The sequence below is a fragment of the Schistocerca nitens genome, chromosome 8 (genome assembly GCF_023898315.1).
Source record: "Schistocerca nitens isolate TAMUIC-IGC-003100 chromosome 8, iqSchNite1.1, whole genome shotgun sequence".
Taxonomy (NCBI): domain Eukaryota; kingdom Metazoa; phylum Arthropoda; class Insecta; order Orthoptera; family Acrididae; genus Schistocerca; species Schistocerca nitens.
Window position 1 is genome coordinate 150325801 of NC_064621.1, and position 19268 is coordinate 150345068.

Genomic DNA, 19268 nt, shown 5'->3' on the forward strand with positions numbered 1-19268 from the left:
TTTCATCTAATTTGTGATGTCTTCCCTATTTTTAAGAGCTGCAATATAATTATTGGATGGAGGATAGCATAAGCTTGTATAATAATGACCATTTTCTCAGCTAATTCACACACAGATTATGTTCAAAATCTTATTCAGTCTACTTCACAAGATCCAATTTTTTGCTGTTCTAGAATTTATGTACTTGTTGCACCACATTTATATGTTTGCTGCATGAATCACTGATGCTTCAAAATGTGCAACATTAGCAACACCTTCAAAACACCTTTATATTTTATGTCAATTTATGAATAGTTATGAGATTTCATTGAAGTATTTGCTTACCAGTACACCCAAGTCATGTGAACTGTTGTCCAAATATGTTACATTTTCAAGTAGGACAGATACAGAGTTAAATGTATTACATACCTTCGTAATATCATGATGCTGATGCATGTTACAGGATGCTTCTGATGAGATTGTTTCACTGTTCATTTTCTCTCTTCTTAAAGTAGTTCTCAGACTCTGGATGAATTCCCATGGCTAATGTATTATTATGCACATGTCTATTTCATTGCAAAATACTCACTCACAAATAAAGACTTCATTCTGAATTATTATGTAGCTGTTTATGTCCCTAGTTTCCAGTTTACCAGTATCATGCTGTAAAATGTTTTATTTTTATTTTTTAAGCATGATTAAAAACAATGGATAACTACTGTGTGTTCTTTTGTGGGCTATTACATGGGGTGTTAGGGATGTAAGAGTACCTTAATATGTATCCACTACAGTGTGTTAATTGTTTCTTCTCTGCATCTAACAGCCTTCCCACAAATATTTCAATAATTTACTAACTGATGTTTTCCGCATGGTTGCAACTGCACCACTAGTGGACTACGCCTGTCAATATAGATTAACTGTTTTGCATCCATTCATCCACACTTCAGTATCTGATCTGCTGCCCAAGGCAAAATAAGCATTAATGGCTTGCTGTTTTTACAGGTACCAACCTAAAAACATGATACTCTTAATAGTTATAATTATTTATCTGCAAATGAAGTAAATACTGATGTAATGTTATTCAGTATGCTGCCCTCAGTCAGCTATAAAAATATGTGCACCTATACCTCTAACACCTTATATATAAATGTCTGAAAGAAATTTCTAGTACCTGCTGTTTGTACTTGCCACTGCTTCTATTGTGAGCACTTTTGAAATCATTTAACCAAAATCAGCTTAAATAATGCTGAAGCATTAGAAAATTTTGCATATTGTTCTGGCTTCACTTCTTCCCATATATTGTTTAAAAGAATCTGTGAAGAATCCAACATTTTGGATACAGATCTGAAACAAGTTTTTTCCTGCGGGCCTGCAGTACAGTGAAACATTCCATTTATATTTTACTTTTATTAATTAACAGAAATGATCTGACTATCCAAAATCTTTAAAATATGAGACAGAATTGGTGGGCACTACTTACTTTCAGGAAGCACTGTGTGTAGTACTGCCTATAGACAAATATAAAAGTGAAAGTGAAACACTACCCAGCATTTGGAACTAATAGTTCCTTTCTCAGGGAGGAGAGAGTGGTAGGTTGGGAAGGTAAAAAAGGAAGGGCAGGTCACTCAGAATCCAGGATGAGAGGGACCATCCTGTAGTGAGAATGAGGGTAGACAAAGGTGAAGGGAGAGAGGTCAGAGAGAGTAGGTCAGAGATGGCACACTGATAAGCACCTGTGCCAGCTTCAGTTCAGAGATGATAAAGGCAGAGTGAGGAGTATAGAAGGATTAGAGGAAACTGAGATAAGTAGTGCAATTAACAATTATGGCAAAAAAGTGAGCCATAAAATTATAAATACTGACATCACCTGTGGTCAGAATGCAACCAACTGAGTCAGGGGACCAGATCTGTGATAAAAATGCAATCCATCTTAAAGTGATATACACTACGTAAAACTGTGTCTGAAATTTTAGCCTCGGAATGACCCATAACAAATGTTGCATTGTAACCACGAGTGTTCTTGAAATAATTCTGTGATTTCTCTTTAATTGTTGGATCATTTGAAGTGAGTCTTTGGCACAGTACGTTTAAAAATAAGTTATGTGTTATCGGTGACAGATTAACGTTTTCCTTATGGCAACACATTGTGAATGCTGTTGCATCGTGTAAATTAACTCAGATGCAAAATTATTTGGATTACAAAATCTGCAGTGTTAATTCACCAAAACACAGTTATAAAGCTCAGAATTATTTGGAATTATTTGCGGTTCACATTTAAATTTATCTTTCAAAACAACAATAGGATCAACATTATCAATGTCTACATTATTCCTATTACTTTTCATACATGAAACTCCTCTCTCTAACTCCTCATCTCCAGTCTGATCTGTTATTGTTCTTCTTTGAGGCATAGCCTAAAACAAATATAGTTTCCATATAATAAGGGAAGTTGTAGCTATTCAACATGATGACTCTGAAAATTAGGAACACTTCAAATTTTGTGGTGATGGCAGGAAATGAACACAAAGTTAGTTCCGTTTACTCTCAGACGAAAGCAAGTGAAAAAACTATGCAAATAAACAGTGTTATGGCTTCGTTACTATATTTCGTTTTCCACTGCTGACAGCATCAATGACATAAGAGTTGTGGCATTTTAGCTGCCTGTTTGCATGTGTTACTGCACAAGATCCTTCTGCAACATTTAAACTGAACACCCCTAGAATGCGATTTCATGAACCGTTATTAATTTCGTGTGTCATTTCTCCATAGTACCGGATCAGTACGTAAGGCTGATTTTGGTATTACTCCCATTTTCGATGTTCATATATTGTAGATTTTAATGCATGATAGGGAAGGTATCATCATAGTTATGAATATGAAAGGATTTATTTCCTTTGTACCACTGTTAACAAGTACATTCATATAAAATTTTTCTTATCACATCCTTGGCAAAGTACCTTTGAATTATATATTTCATTGGTCTCCTTGTATAATTAATATCAAAAATTGGTACTTCAATTTTTGTGTTCACATATTACTATTATGATAATAAAAAATTATATATGTAATAAAAAACTATAATGAAGATTAAAGAAGGATGTATTTATGGAGTTTAAGTGCAGGAGGGAGTTGTGATGCAACTATGTGCTGGAGAGCAAGTTTCCATTTCATGGAAACTAGTGTGAGAATCCAGATAGCTTGTGTGCTGTAACAGCTGCTGAGGTCCCCTGAGTCATATTGTTGAGCATGTTCAACATTTGGGTGCTGGTTGCCCTCCTGGTGGACAGTTCTTCTATGCCCATTCTTGGATGCTACAAGTTTAGTAGTAGGTCATGGGTGTATAAAATTCTGTGCAGTGGACACAAACTAGTTGATAAACAGCATATGTAATGCTGTAAGTTAGTATGCCTTTGATATTTTAGTGGTCTTGGAGTAGTGGTAATGATTTGGGAATGTTGTAAGGTTTGACACGGATGTTATGGAGATCTGGAGGATGATGGTAGATGACAATCAGTTTGGGTGACATGGGAAGTATTCAGGTAGATAGAGGGACAGAGAGAGAGAGAGAGAGAGAGAGAGAGAGAGAGAGAGAGAAGGCCTGGGTAGTGCTGGTTGACAAGGGAGAAAGGCTGCTTCCGAACTTTTTGGAACTGGGATCAGTATTAGTCAGAGGGTGAGAGGGGTATGCTGCCTAGAGGATTTTTCTTAATAATATCTGTGGGCTAGTTGCCGGAGAGGAAATCTGGTAGAGGTGGTTAGTGTAGATGTTATGGAATGTGATGGTGGAGAATATATATTTGGCATGAATGCCTAGACTTAGGGAAGAGCACTTGATGTGGAAGGGGTGTCAGCTTTAGAAATATGGGCATTGTTGTTTGTTAGTTGGTTTGGTATGAACTGAGGTTTGGATGTTGACTTCAGTGAGTTGGAGGTTATATTATGAGAAGTGGCTTTTGATTTGGAAATGGAGCAGGTGAGTTTGAGTTAGGAAAAGGAGTTAAGTTATTGCAGGAAGCAGAAAGTTCTTCAGCATAAATCCAAACCACAAAGAGATCATTCGTAACCCTATACCAAATCAGGGAACCTAATGTCTGGATCTTGAGGAGTGCCTCTTCCTGTGGCCCATGAAAGGGTTGGCATAGGCTCCCATAGCAGTCCCACTGATTTTTATTTATTATGATTCACTTATTTGTCAAATTTGTAATTACATTGTTCTTCCTCATAATTTATCTTTAGTTCTCACTCTGTCCTTATCTCAGGACTGAAGCTGATGCAATGCTTACTAGTGTACAATCTCTGACCTATTCTCTCACACCTCATGCTTCATCTTAGTCTACCCTTGTCCCCTCTACAGGTGGGTCCATCTCATCCAGGAGTCTGAGTGATCTGACCCTGCTTTTAACCCTTCCACAACCTATTCCCCTCTCTTCCTACAATGAAAGAACTGTTAGTTCTGAAAGCTAGGTAGTATGACACTTTTATATGTGTCTAATGGCAGTACTACATGCTTCCTGAAGTAAGTTTGGGCCAGCAATTGTCTCTCTTAATTTGCCAGTTGTGACAATTGTAGTTTCTTTTGATACAATAATCTACAATCATGTAGAGATTTATATCAGTGCTCGTAGCCTATACTTGTTAGTATGTGGTCCATTACTTACACTACAATTTCTTACCCTTGTTGATCAAATGTGACATACTGAAACAGTGGAGTCTGTTTATGATGATGCTTTTGATTTCATATATGATATTTCTGTGTATATTTGTAGCTCCACATACAGTTAACTGACAGTTGGCCAATTGGTTTACTAGACGTGAATCAGTAGAAGTTGGAGGGCTTTGGTCATTAGTCATTTGTTTCTGGTTGCAGCTGACATTACCTAAAGGACAGTAGTGTTTGAGGTAATGTGTCTGTTTTATATTTTACTCTGTTTAATACTGTTCCCTTTCTTTGTGCTACGTGTACATAAGTGTTATAGTTAGGATCTTTATTAAATATGTTAATACAGACAACAATTTTAGTTTTGATTATGAACGACATTTAAGGGATTTTTTACCCCTGTGCATGACTGGTGCTTTCACAGATGCATGAAGAATAGGCAGGGCATGTGCTCCCCAAATAGTCCATCACCCTGTGATGGTCTATGTGGAGGTTGGGCTTGATTCCTCCTCTCTCCAAAAGTGCCTCTTCTCTTTTGGGAGTTGGCTAACTTACAGTTATCACACTGTAGAATTATTTTTTTAATGAGTTGAGACTTTGTGCAAAACTGCAGTTAATCAAACAAAAGTGTCTACATAACAACAGCGTGATTGAATTGTGTCAGAAAATGGTTCTTTATTTGTCTGTGGATCATTTCTTACATTGATTTGGACACTTCATGTTTACATGTTGTGATGTAAAGGTATGATTTACACTTTATAAGTAAGTTCTATAGTATCAAGTTGCCCTTTTGCAGGGTGCGGCAGCATTCATAGTAGGATATTAAAAACACACCATCAGGCAGTAAATGTAATTTATTTATCACCTCTTATGTCAATTAATAGTTAAAGGTATGCCATTTACTAATGTGTAAGTCATTGTCCATTAAGGAAGCTTTCCATAACTCGGTGTAACATATTCCCTGGGACATTGCCAATGGCAGCTCTGATGTGATCCTTCAACTCAGTCATGGTGGCACAATGTGTTCAGAACACTTTTTGCTTCAGGTAGCCCCAAGGGAAAAAGTCTGCACATGAAAGGTCAGTTGAGGGAGTCGGCCAGGAAATGTCACCAAAACAGGGAATTACTCTACCGGGAAATGTCTGTCGCAAGAAATCCTTGCAAATTCTGGCTGTATGCGAGGTCACTCCATCTTGTTGAAACCATAATTGTTCCACATCCACATCGACCATACCTAATTGGGGAAGAACAAAGTCTTGCATCTTTAGGTAGCGTTCACTGGTGACAGTTACAGCCACACCACTGTCATTCTCAAAGAAGTAAGGGCCATCAATCCCAAAGGAAGCAACTCCACATCACACTGTGACACGAGAACTGTGCAAGGGCTTGATGTGCAGTTCATGCGGGTTTACATCACTTCAATAACACATATTCTGTTTATTCACTGAACCACATAACTCAAAATGAGCTTCATCTGACATCAGGATGGTGTGCAACATTTGTGGATTCTGGTGAAGGAGACTATGCATGGTTAAGCAGAATGTTTCGCATGAAACCCAATTGCGAGACCTAATTTCCTGAACAATCTGCAGCTTATATGGGTGAAAATGGAGACCTTTGTACAATATTCTCCTGAATGAGTGATCGGACATATGCACAGTTTGCGCATAACGATGAGCAGATCTGTTTGGGCTATGCAATATTGCAACACAAACATTTTCCACAGCTTCTGGTGTCCACATAGTTCTTTCACTTCTTCCCGGTTTGCCATTGCAAACAGAACCTGTTGTTCGAAATGCATGTACCCACCTCACAATGGTCCATCCGTTTGGAACTTTTCCATGATGTCCCAAGTTGAAATGTTGCCAAAATAGACATTGGATAGCAATAACAGAGTCATTATTCTTGAAATAACTTTCAACAGCAAAGGCGAAATGCTGTGCACTCCACCGCTCTACATCACTGTCACACTCGAAATGGCAGCTCATTAGTACACGAATTCGGCACAAGCTGGCATGCATTCCTGCAGTATGTCATTGTACTACGCAAGTCAAATTACACTATGAGTGCTGCTGCACCCTGTATAAGAACCAATAACCCCCTCCCCTTGATTATTTGAAGAATAGAACTTCCATATATCAAAAAGATTCTTTTCAAAAGAGCTAATGTGTTAAATATTTAATTTAAGCATGTGAAATGTTTATGGTTGAAGACAGAAAATCCCAGTTATGATGGTTTTATTAGTTTTGTATTATTCACCCATAGACTAATGAAAAACTTAAAACCTAAACAATATGTCGTACAATGGTATAATTAGTGGGTACCTTCAGTTGTACATGTGCATAATGTCTGCAAAAATGCATACTGGCAGTGAATAGAGATAGTAGTAAGGAAATACTAAATTAAAATGTCATACTTGATGAGTTTTACTGCATGAACAGAAAAAATATGGTAAATGATAAACTTTTTTCCTCTCATTATTTTGCAGGATGGAAAATAGAAATGAGCATTTGGTGTCATTGGCCGGGAGGCCCCTTACGGGGCAGGTCCGGCTGCCTTGGTGCAGGTCTTATTACATTTGATGCCACACTGGGTGACCTGCATGTCAGATGGGGATGAAATGATGATGAAGACGACACAACACCCAGTCCCTGAGCAGAGAAAATTCCCTGACCCAGCCGGGAATTGAACCTGGGCCCATAGGACGGCAATCTGTCTCACTGACAACTCAGCTATCGGGGCGGACAATTTGCAGGATGAGTCAGTGAGATGAAGTTTCCAAGAGATTTGAAATTATATGCAAAGCTTTTGGGAAGCTGCTGAGTGCTTTCATTCTCAAATAAGGGAGGAATATAATCCTGGTAATTTTCACTCTGTGAATTTCACTGGCTTATACACAGTTTCTAACTGTAATACTTGACATGCTGTGATAAACCTTTAATGTAAGGTTATACATCTTAATGAACAGATTATGAAATTTTAAATTCATTCAATAATTATGTCAAATGCTGAAAATTAAACTTTTGTTGCCCTAGAAGTTGTTAAACAAGCAACCTCCAACCAGGACAGTATGACCATTTTAGCTGTTTTGTAATACAGGTAATACATTATCTTGGATTTCTTTCTTCCATCACCGGTGTTCTGTAAGGGATACTACTTAAGGACTGCAGTTCTACTTCAGATTCTTGTACTTTATTTTTTATTTGCTGTGTATATTAATGAAAGATTGTTGTGTCTGATGTCTTTTTAGTACTGGTATCCAGTGAACTCAGTTGCAACTACAATCTATATGTCAGTTTGATGGAAAAGCTTATAAACTGATACTGATATATTTAAGCAAGGCCTATTCTTATTCCAAAATGACTTCATTCTCCCACCAATGAAAACAGATATTTCACAGAGTATGGCCCAAATCCAACTCCTGTGCTTTCATGTATCAGCTCAATCAACATTCTTATCCCAGCCCTGTGGAAACTTAGGTCCTGCCTTAAGGAAGCCAATTAGCAGTCCCAAATGATACCTAGCAGAAGAAAATTTTTATTCCTAACATCTCTTCCACTATCATAGCGTTTATAACTGCAGTTGTCATCTCCTGTGTAAGACACCTCACCACTTACAGCATGAAGATCTACACCAAAGGGGCAGTAGTGAATAAGAGAAACAATAACTTAAGTAGTACACATGTGCTTTGGGAGTTTGTGTTATGCAAGTAAGAAAATTCATTAAGAAATGGTTAAATAGCAAAAGACGTGTTTTGTCCACTTTGAAATTGATGTGAGCTGTTACAGAATAACTAAATTAAGACACTTTACTTCAAGTGATAAAACTGAGCGGATACTAAAACACAAGAACAAGTGGAATTAATGGAAAAGTGTAAAGATATGCTGCTGATAATAAGTGCATTCATGTTAACAAAGAGAAGTAATAGTTATGAACACATAGGACAACAGATTGCATCTTTTGTGTATTATAAATAATATATTTGTCCTTGTGTGGTGTATTTAACTAGAGAATTATGAGCCCACTATGATACTGAAAAGGACAGTGGCCTTGCCGCAGTGGATACACCAGTTCCCATCAGATGACTGAAGTTAAGCACTGTCAGGTGTGGCCGGCACTTAGATGGGTGACTATCCAGGCCTCCATGGGCTGCTGCCATTTTTCAGGGTGCACTCAGCCTCATGATGCCAATTGATGCACTACTCGACCAAATAGTAGTGGCTCCAGTCAAAGAAAACCACCATAACAACCAGGAGAGCAGTGTGCTGACCCCTCCTATCCACATCCTCAGCTGAGGATGACATGGCTGTAGGATGGTCCCAATGGGCCACTTGTGGCCTGAAGATGGAGTGAGTCCACGATACTGAAAAAACTGGTGTATTAATGCTTGCTACCAAAGTCTGATTCAAACTAGTTGTCACTCCTCCAACCACCAATGCACCAATGGGAGTCTGACTGCTGGCAATCACTATGCCAGCCAGTCCTCATAGTAAGAGATGTGGGAAATTTTTACCTTCATGTGGCTTACAATGTGTGATGAAAGTAATCAAAAGAGGGGCACACTGAGACTGCACACTCCTAGGACACTTTCAAAAAGTGTTGGACACGGGGTGATTATATGCTGTTAGTCACGTGAATTCATGTGTCCCTTGAGCGAATATTTAAGACAGAGAAGGATGCAGAAGCACATCTTGTTCCTTTGGAGAAAAATGGTGGAGCAAACTGAAGCTGCTCAATGAATCAGTGAGTAATCAGTAATAGGAATCAGCTAAGAGAAATTCACAAACGAAGAATTAGGCAAGCCATCTAAATTGGCAACTACTGGGAAGAAGATGCAGCTCAAGAGGAGGGGTCACAAATCTCAACTTTTTTCAGGAAGATGCAATTCATCATGAAATATATGCATGGAGTGTCTGAGACACTTAAAAGCTACATGCTAATCTTGTAGCAGTGGAGCTGTGTTAAGGGTAGTATATCGTCATCAGTGGGAGTTGTGAGAAAGTTAGAATTCCACTATAAACATATTTGGGGCTACAAGTTATTAATGGAACACCAAAGTATTACAATCTGATGCTGCTGTTTTCTGAGGGACTTCGTGCAGTTAAATGTTGGTGAAGCTGTTAGGCTCAATGAAACATGAGTAACTTCAGGTCCCAGCTTAAAAGAAGTGTGGACAGGTGTCATCATCAGCAGTAGTATGACAGCCCCAGTTGTTAGAGGAAAAGAATAATTGCAGCACATACTGGGACTTCAAAAGGTTACATTCCAAGTTGTCTGATGTTATTCAGATCAAATAAGACTTTTGACTACCAGGAAGTGATGAACTACAGTATTTTTGTGAAATGAGTTGAAGACTCTATCAAAACTTAATGAAAAACTTGGACTGTTCTGGATAATGCTCCATACCATCCAGTTTTACAAGATAAGGCATCAGCAAAGGCAACAAGCTAAAGACATTATTAGCCAGCCCCAGAAAAGTAAGACAGTGGTTGACATTAACTTGAAAAGGGCAGAATTACTAGAACTTGTGTGACAATACAAGCCAAAGTGTACTGTTAACCTAGTGGGTGAAATGTCAAAAAATGACATAAAGTGCTCTGATTGCCTCCCTACTATTGCCATTTCAATGCTTTAGAACTCATTTGAACTCAGCTCAAACAACATTTTGCTGCAGAGAATAAAAAATTTACATTAACTGAAGTGGAATGCCTTTGCAATGTGGCATTAAAAAAGGGACACTGAAAGACTGGCAAAAAGTACTGAAACATTTGAAATGAGTGATACAAGAAGCATGGAATAATGAAGGTACATCACATCAGTGCATCAAAGACTTGATTATAACTGTCACAATCAGCAGCAACACTGGTGGTTCTATTGATTCTGACTCTGAATTAAATTATGTTTTCCCATTGTCTGACTAGTGTATAGTGTTTGTTGTGACAGTGCCACGACATTCAAAAGTGCCGCTACGTCAGTACGCGAACACGGCGATAGAGGCGCTCCGCAGCGCGGGAGCGCCATCTGGCTATGAACGGCATGTCACGGAGTCGAATGACAGATGCAGAGTCAGTAGTATGTAACCCGCTAGTGTTTCTACTTTTGCATATCCACGCAAATTATTAGTGCTTAAAGGTTATAACGGCAACGGCCTTGCCACAGTGGATACACCGGTTCCCGTGCGATCACCGAAGTTAAGCGCTGTCGGGCGTGGCCGGCGCTTGGATGGGTCACCATCCCGCCGCCACGTGCTGTTGCCATTTTTCGGGGTGCACTCAGCCTCGTGATGCCAATTGAGGAGCTACTCGACCGAATAGTAGCGGCTCCGGTCAACGAAAACCGTCATAACGACCGGGAGAGCGGTGTGCTGACCCCATGCCCCTCCTATCCGCATCCTCACCTGAGGATGCTACGGCGGTCGGATGGTCCCGATGGGTCGCTTGCGGCCTGTAGACGGAGTTAGTTAGTTAGTTAAAGGTTATAACATTTTGGCGACGAGGTCGGATATTTTTTTCCTGCGTTGTGGACTTGGGTGTTCGTGTCGGAGCAGACATGGAACAGCTTATGCAAGCGCTCATTGAACAACAAACACAGCTGACGGCTGCTATTCAGACGTTGTCGACGTCGCTTGCTCATCGTCTGTCTTCCTCTTCTCTGCCTCTGTTCCCTCCTTACGACGAGGCCGCTGAAGACTGGGAGGATTATGAGAAGCGTTTGCGGCAACACTCCTTGGCTTTCGGCATTGTCGACGCTCCTATGTGTAAGTTGTTATTTCTATCTTGGATTTCCCCACGGATCTATCAGCTGCTATCTCAGTTAGCCCCTCTGCGGGAACCTGCCTCTCTCTCCTTCCAAGAAATGTGTGAATTATTGTCTAACTATTACCGTAAAAACACCCACGTCGTGGCCGCCCGCGTGGCGTTCTACCGGTGTCGTAAACAGCCCCATCAATGTTACTGGGCTTGGGCGGCGGAATTACACGGTCTGAGTGGGAAATGTCAGTTTGTCACGGACACTCATCATGAGTCTTATGCTGATTCAATGGTTCGGGACGCTATTCTACGGCTTGCTCCTGATAAAGAAGTTCGGCAACGTGCCTTACAACTGCCAAACCCGTTGTTGTCGGAAGTTCTCAGCATCGCTCAATCTTTTGAAGTGTCTCATGCTGCTGGTGCGCAAATAGATGCTTCCAAGACCCTCAACGATGCTCAAGGGCTTACTCTCAAATCGAAAAGGAGGCGCTCACTATCGTTTATGCTCTAAAAAAGTTCAGCGTTTTTTTGTATGGTTCTAAGTTTCACCTAATCACCGACCACAAGTCGCTGGTCTCTCTGTTCAGCCCCTCGGCGTCGTTTCCGGATAAGGCAGCTCACCGCCTGCAGCGTTGGGCCTTATACTTGTCTCGTTTTCACTATGAGATTCACTATCACCCCACGGCCCAGCACGCCAACGCTGACGCGTTGTCGCGTTTGCCTATGGACCCCGACCCGGTTTTCGATCGAGATGAACTGCTCTGTTTCCACATTGATGAGGAAGAACGTCGTGCAGTCGAGGGTTTTCCACTTACAGGTTCGCAGGTCGCGTCGGCTACTGCGCGGGACCCGGTCCTGCGTCAGGTGATCGGTTTTGTTCAACGGGGTTGGCCGGACAGGACCAAGGGCAGGGCATCGGATCCCCTTCGCAACTACCATGCCTTGCGCCTTCGTCTGTCTGTTCGTGAGGGTGTTGTCCTTCTGGCCACGGATGGCGCATCTCCACGGGTCGTGGTGCCAGCCTCTCTTCGCAAAGCTGTTCTCAAACTATTGCATGAAGGCCATTGGGGGATTTCTCGGACTAAGTCCCTGGCCCGCAGGCACGTTTATTGGCCCGGTATTGATTCGGACATCGCCCACATGGTCGCTGCGTGTGATCAGTGTGTTCAACAACTGGCTGCACCTCGTACTATGCCCTCTCCGTGGCCTGATCCGGCGCAGCCGTGGGAACGGGTGCACGCTGACTTTGCTGGCCCCTTCCTCGGCACTTATTGGCTACTGTTGATTGACGCCTTCTCGAAGTTTCCGTTTGTTGTTCGATGTCCGTCGCCCACCACTGCGGCGATGATGCTGGCTTTGTCCAAAATCTTTGCGCTAGAAGGTTTTCCATCTACGATTGTCACGGACAATGGCCCTCAGTTCTCTTCGCAGGCCTTCCATGATTTTTGTACTGGACAAGGGATTCATCATGTTACAGCACCGCCCTTCCATCCGCAATCGAATGGGGAGGTCGAGTGCCTTGTCCGCACTTTCAAAAGCCAAATAAAAAAATTCCTTAGTGATTTTTCCACAGATGACGCTCTGTTGCAATTTCTGAGTTCTTATCGCTTCACGCCTCTGGGTGATCGCAGCCCTGCTGAACTCTTGCATGGCTGCCAACCGCGCACTCTACTGCACCTGCTTCACCCTGTCAGGCCTTGTACTGTGTCCCGTAGTGTGGTAAAATACCCAGTGGGCGCCGATGTGTGGGCACGGGGGCATGGATCTCGCCCTAAATGGATTCCAGGGGTGGTCCAGGCTCTTCGCGGCCGCCGGCTTTGTGAAATACGTACGGACGACGGCATGGTTGTTCGCCGTTACGACCAGATGCGCCCACGAGTGGTGGTCACGCCGGTGCCACCGCTATAGCAGCATCATTTTCGTAGAGTTTTTGGTGCTAACAGAAAGCAACACTGTGTGAAATAGCTGTAGAAACCAGTGTGGGAAATACAGTGAACATATCTGTTAGAGCAGTGTGGTGAAATTTGACGTTAATGGGCTATGGCAGCAGAAAACTGACGCGAGGGCATTTGCTAACAGCATGACGTCACCTCAGCACCTTTCCTGGGCTTGTGACCATATTGGTTGGACCCTAGATGACTGGAAAACAGTGACCTGCTCAAATAAGTCCTGATTTCATTTGGTAAGAGCTGATGATCGGGTTCATGTGTGGTGCAAACCCCATGAAGCCATAGACCCAAGTTGTCAACAAGTCACTGTATAAGCTGTTGGTGGCTCCATAATGGTGTTGGTTGTGTTTAAATGGAATGGACTGGGTTCTGTGGTCCAACTGAACTCATCATTGACTGGAAACAGTTTTGTTTGCCTACTTGGAGATTATTTGCAGCCATTCGTGGACTTCAGTTACGGAAGGTGACGAGCCATGTCAGCAGCCCACAATTGTTCACAATTGGTTTGAAGAAAATTCTAGATAATTTGAATGAATGATTTGGCCATTCAGATCATTCAACATGAATGCCATTGAACATTTATAGGACATAGTCAAGATCAGTTAATGCAAAAAATCCTGTGCAGACAACACTTTAGCAGTTATGGATGGCTGTCTGTAGAGGCAGGATGGCTCAGTATTTCTGCAGGGTACTTACACTGACTTGTTGAGTCTGTGCCATGTAGAGCTGCTGCACTACATCAACTAAAAGAAGGTCCAACACAATGTTAGGCGGTATCCTATGACTTTTGTCACCTCAGCGTATGGTGGCTTGTGATGATGATCTCACAGATGTGTATGCTCAGTATATCCAATGAAATCTACAACAGCTTTTGAAACTTCTGCAGATATGAGGCAGCAGGTAGGGAATCAAATAAGATTATTATTCAATGCAATTGTGTGTGTGTGTGTTTTGTCCATGTTCATATAAATAATAATGTTTTTTTTTTTTCATAACAGTTTCAGCTTTCTTCTATATTTAGTTGCAAACTTGCTGCAGTTGCTATATAATAATAACTTACCAAGTTCTGAGTTTCATATTATATATTCCATAACTTAGGATCTGCCTTTGCTTTGAGGAGGTGGGTTATAAAGTGAAAAACACTAATAATAAATAAATTTAAGAAAAGTAATCTTGAATAAGTACAGGGGAAGCAACACATCTGTGTTGTGTTGTGGTCTTCAGTCCAGACCTGGTTTGATGCACCCCTCCATGCTACTCTATCCTGCACAAGCTTCTTCATCTCCAAGTAAATACTGCAACCTACATCCTTCTGAATATGTTAAGTGTATTCATCTCTTTGTCTCCCTCTATGATTTTTACCCTCCACGCTGACCACCAGTACTAAATTGGTGATCCCTCGATGCCTCAGAACACAGTCCTACCAACCGATCCCTTCTTGTAGTCAAGTTGTGCTACAAATTGTTTGCTTAGAACTGGTTCTCCATCTGAGCTGTTGATACTCATACAGGTGGTTCTCTTTTCTCCAAAGGTCACTTTAATTTTCCTGTAGGCAACACATCTATGTATAGTAATTAAGATCCTTGAGTCCAGATTACTTCTCAACAAATTGTTTCAGTCCATTTTTATCTACATTGGTTCTTTCTGTTGTGTTAAAGACAAGTACTTCAATTGTTAGCACATTTTCTTGACTAATGTGTAACATTTTGGTGCATCTTGTGTTGGAGACTGGTTTCCTGTAGTTCACAATGTGTTTCTATGGCTTAGTTCCTGTCTGGAAGAAAAGGAATATCTAATGTTTTTGTCATACCAGCTGTTGACACTCCAACTGATGATCATCATTATCATCATCCATTTGATAGCTACTACCCACTTAACTGCCAATGCAGATAGCATACATGGCTTGCAGAACAGGGGCTATTGATAGCTCATTCATCCAAGTGTTACTTGCTAGAGCTAAATCTGATTGTGTTATATTTTTATTCACTTAAGCAAGTAGTTTCAGACTATCTTCTTACATGTTAACCTGGAGGATTATACTACTGAAGTACTGTTCCTAGCTTAGACAAATTTCAGTCTACTGAACTTAGTCATTATGGTCCTTTGAATTACGGCATTAATTTTTCTTTCACAGAATACTGGTTAACATTATTAGCTGTTACAGGCTGATACATAAACCATCTATATGAATCTGCTTTATAATGTAAATTTGCGTTGTTGCTTGAGTATCTGAAGAAGTTTATTTGTTATAGAATTTTAATAACCATAAAAGTAATTAATCTACAGTGGCCAAGTATTAGTATTATTTTAGAAGTGAAAGAGTCTAATGTAAAATAATGTAATGAGCTAGTAAACTGAATGATCAGCCTGTGCTAAATTTTTGTGATATAGGAAGTTCTGGCAGAATGTATATTATTAAGAAGTAAAGGTAACAGTTCATTGGGGTGAAGCTCTGTGCCGAGTGAAGTGGGCAAGTGGAGAGAGGAAGTGGGGGGGGGGGGGGGCAGTATACAGGATAGGAGTGTAAAAGGGAAGGCAGCAGGTGCATAGGATTGGAATGTGATATGCTGTCATTGATGAGCTGATGCAGAACATGATGATGAGGAGGAGTGGACTAGGAGAGGGTGACAGAACGGAGGAAGGGTGTGAATGTAGGACGAAGAAGTTAGGATCCTGGGATAGGGTGGAAGTGAGTGTCTGCTGGAGACTGGCAGAGATTGAGGCCAGGAGGATTACAGGAATGATGGGTGTGTTATAAGGGTAACTTCCATGGAAGAATCCAGATGGCACAGGTTGTGAATCTGCCATTGAAATTGAGCATGTGCTCAGCATTGTGCTCTGCCATTGGGTGTTCAATTGTCCTCTTGGCCACAGTTTGGTGGTAGGTATCCATTTGGATGGACAGTTGGTTGGTGGTCATGCCCACATGTAATGCTGCACAGGAATTGCAGCAGAGTTGGTATATGACACAGGTGCTTTCACAGGTGGCATGTCCCCTGATGGGATAGGATAAGCCTGTGACAGGAATTGGACAGGCCTTGCTCTTGGGTCTCACACAGGGACATGACCCATATGGCAAGGGGTTGGGAGTGGGCATTCCATAGGGATGAACCAGGATCTTGCACAGATTGGGTGGATGGCAAAGGTGAGGTGGGAAGGATTGTGGGTATGATATTCCTATTTCCGGGCATGGTGATAGCTGAAGCCTTTGTAGTGGGTATGGTTAATTTCGTCCAGTCTGGGATTCCATCATACACCATGTCATATTCCAACTCTGCTGCAATTTCCACACAGGATTATATGTGGGAATGACTACTACCAAACTGTGGCCAAGAGCAGAATTGACCACCCAGTGGTTGAATGTGATACTGAGCACAATGTGCTCAATTTCAGTGGCTGGTTCACAACCTGTGCCATCTGGATTCTTCGCCCCAGCATCGGCTTTTCTGAATGGCGTAGATGGGAGTTACCCTTTCAATACATCCTTTATTCCTGTAATCCTCCTGGCCTCAGTTGTTGCTAACTCCCTGCCCCTCACCCATTTCCAGCCTGCCTCAGGATGCTGTCTTCACCCATTCTGCACCCACACCCTCTTTCCCATAGTCTCCCCATGTTCTGTTTTGTAAGACTCTCTCAATCCAGTCATGACAGTCATTGTGTGCTGCACAAACTAACTTGTGCTGATGAATTGCATTTCTATCCCGTGCACCTGCTGCCTCTCCCTCATACATTTGTATGACACACACTTGCTGCCTCCCTCAGGGTCATCATCTGTAAGCTGTAACACCCAACATGTAAATCTTCAGCCATGCAAAGTTGATCCATACAGTGTGTATATTTCATCTATGATTTTTTATATTAAATTGCAAGAGCATTGTCAATAACAGGTGAAGATCTGAGTGTATGTTCTGACTTGACTCTTGTCCATGCTGAATGTTCAGCAGATAATAGCGAAGATAATATAATCTTTTGAAAGTTAATCCGTTTACTTGGTTCCATATCATTTTGCTTCTTAATATTCTGATATCTAAGTCCCAAGACTCCACATAAAAAAAATGTATCAAACCCACAGTAAAACACATTTCTCATTACACGTTGTTGTTGTGGTCCTCAGTCCCGAGACTGGTTTGATGCAGCTCTCCATGCTACTATATCCTGTGCAAGCTTCTTCATCTCCCAGTACCTACTGCAACCTACATCCTTCTGAATCTGCTTAGTGTATTCATCTCTTGGTCTCCCTCTACGATTTTTACCCTCCATGCTGCCCTCCAATGCTAAATTTGTGATCCCTTGATGCCTCAAAACATGTCCTACCAACCGATCCCTTCTACTAGTCAAGTTGTGCCACAAACTTCTCTTCTCCCCAATCCTATTCAATACCTCCTCATTAGTTATGTGATTTACCCACCTTATCTTCAGCATTCTTCTGTAGCACCACATTTCGAAAGCTTCTATTCTCTTCTTGTCCAAACTGGTTATCGTCCGTGTTTCACTTCCATACATGGCTACACTCCATACAAATACTTTCAGAAATGACTTCCTGACACTTAAATCTATACTCGATGTTAACAAATTTCTCTTCTTCAGAAACAATTTCTTTGCCATTGCCAGTCTACATTTTATATCCTCTCCACTTCGACCATCATCAGTTATTTTACTCCCTAAATAGCAAAACTCCTTTACTACTTTAAGTGTCTCATTTCCTAATCTAATCCCCTCAGCATCACCCGATTTAATTTGACTACATTCCATTATCCTCGTTTTGCTTTTGTTGATGTTCATCTTATATCCTCCTTTCAAGACACTGTCCATTCCGTTCAACTGCTCTTCCAAGTCCTTTGCTGTCTCTGACAGAATTACAATGTCATCGGCAAACCTCAAAGTTTTTACTTCTTCTCCATGAATTTTAATACCTACTCCGAATTTTTCTTTTGTTTCCTTTACTGCTTGCTCAATATACAGATTGAATAACATCGGGGAGAGGCTACAACCCTGTCTCACTCCTTTCCCAACCACTGCTTCCCTTTCATGCCCCTCGACTCTTATAACTGCCATCTGGTTTCTGTACAAATTGTAAATAGCCTTTTGCTCCCTCTATTTTACCCCTGCCACCTTCAGAATTTGAAAGAGAGTATTCCAGTTAATGTTGTCAAAAGCTTTCTCTAAGTCTACAAATGCTAGAAACGTAGGTTTGCCTTTTATTAATCTTTCTTCTAAGATAAGTCGTAAGGTTAGTATTGCCTCACGTGTTCCAACATTTCTACGGAATCCAAACTGATCTTCCCCGAGGTCCGCTTCTAACAGTTTTTCCATTCGTCTGTAAAGAATTCGTGTTAGTATTTTGCAGCTGTGACTTATTAAACTGATAGTTCGGTAATTTTCACATCTGTCAACACCTGCTTTCTTTGGGATTGGAATTATTATATTCTTCGTGAAGTCTGTGGGTATTTCGCCTGTCTCATACATCTTGCTCACCAGATGGTAGAGTTTTGTCATGATTGGTTCTTCCAAGGCCATCAGTTGTTCTAATGGAATGTTGTCTACTCCCGGGGTCTTGTTTCGACTCAGGTCTTTCAGTGCTCTGTCAAACTCTTCACGCAGTATCATATCTCCCCTTTCATCTTCAACTACATCCTCTTCCATTTCCATAATATTGTCCTCAAGTACATCGCCCTTGTATAAACCCTCTATATACTCCTTCCACCTTTCTGCCTTCCCTTCTTTGCTTAGAACTGGGTTGCCATCTGAGCTCTTGATATTCATACAAGTGGTTCTCTTCTCTCCAAAGGCCTCTTTAATTTTCCTGTGGGCAGTATCTATCTTACCCCCAGTGAGACAGCCGGCCGAAGTGGTCGTGCCGGTTCTGGGCGCTGTAGTTTGGAACCGCGGGACCGCTACGGTTGCAGGTTCGAATCCTGCCTCAGGCATGGATGT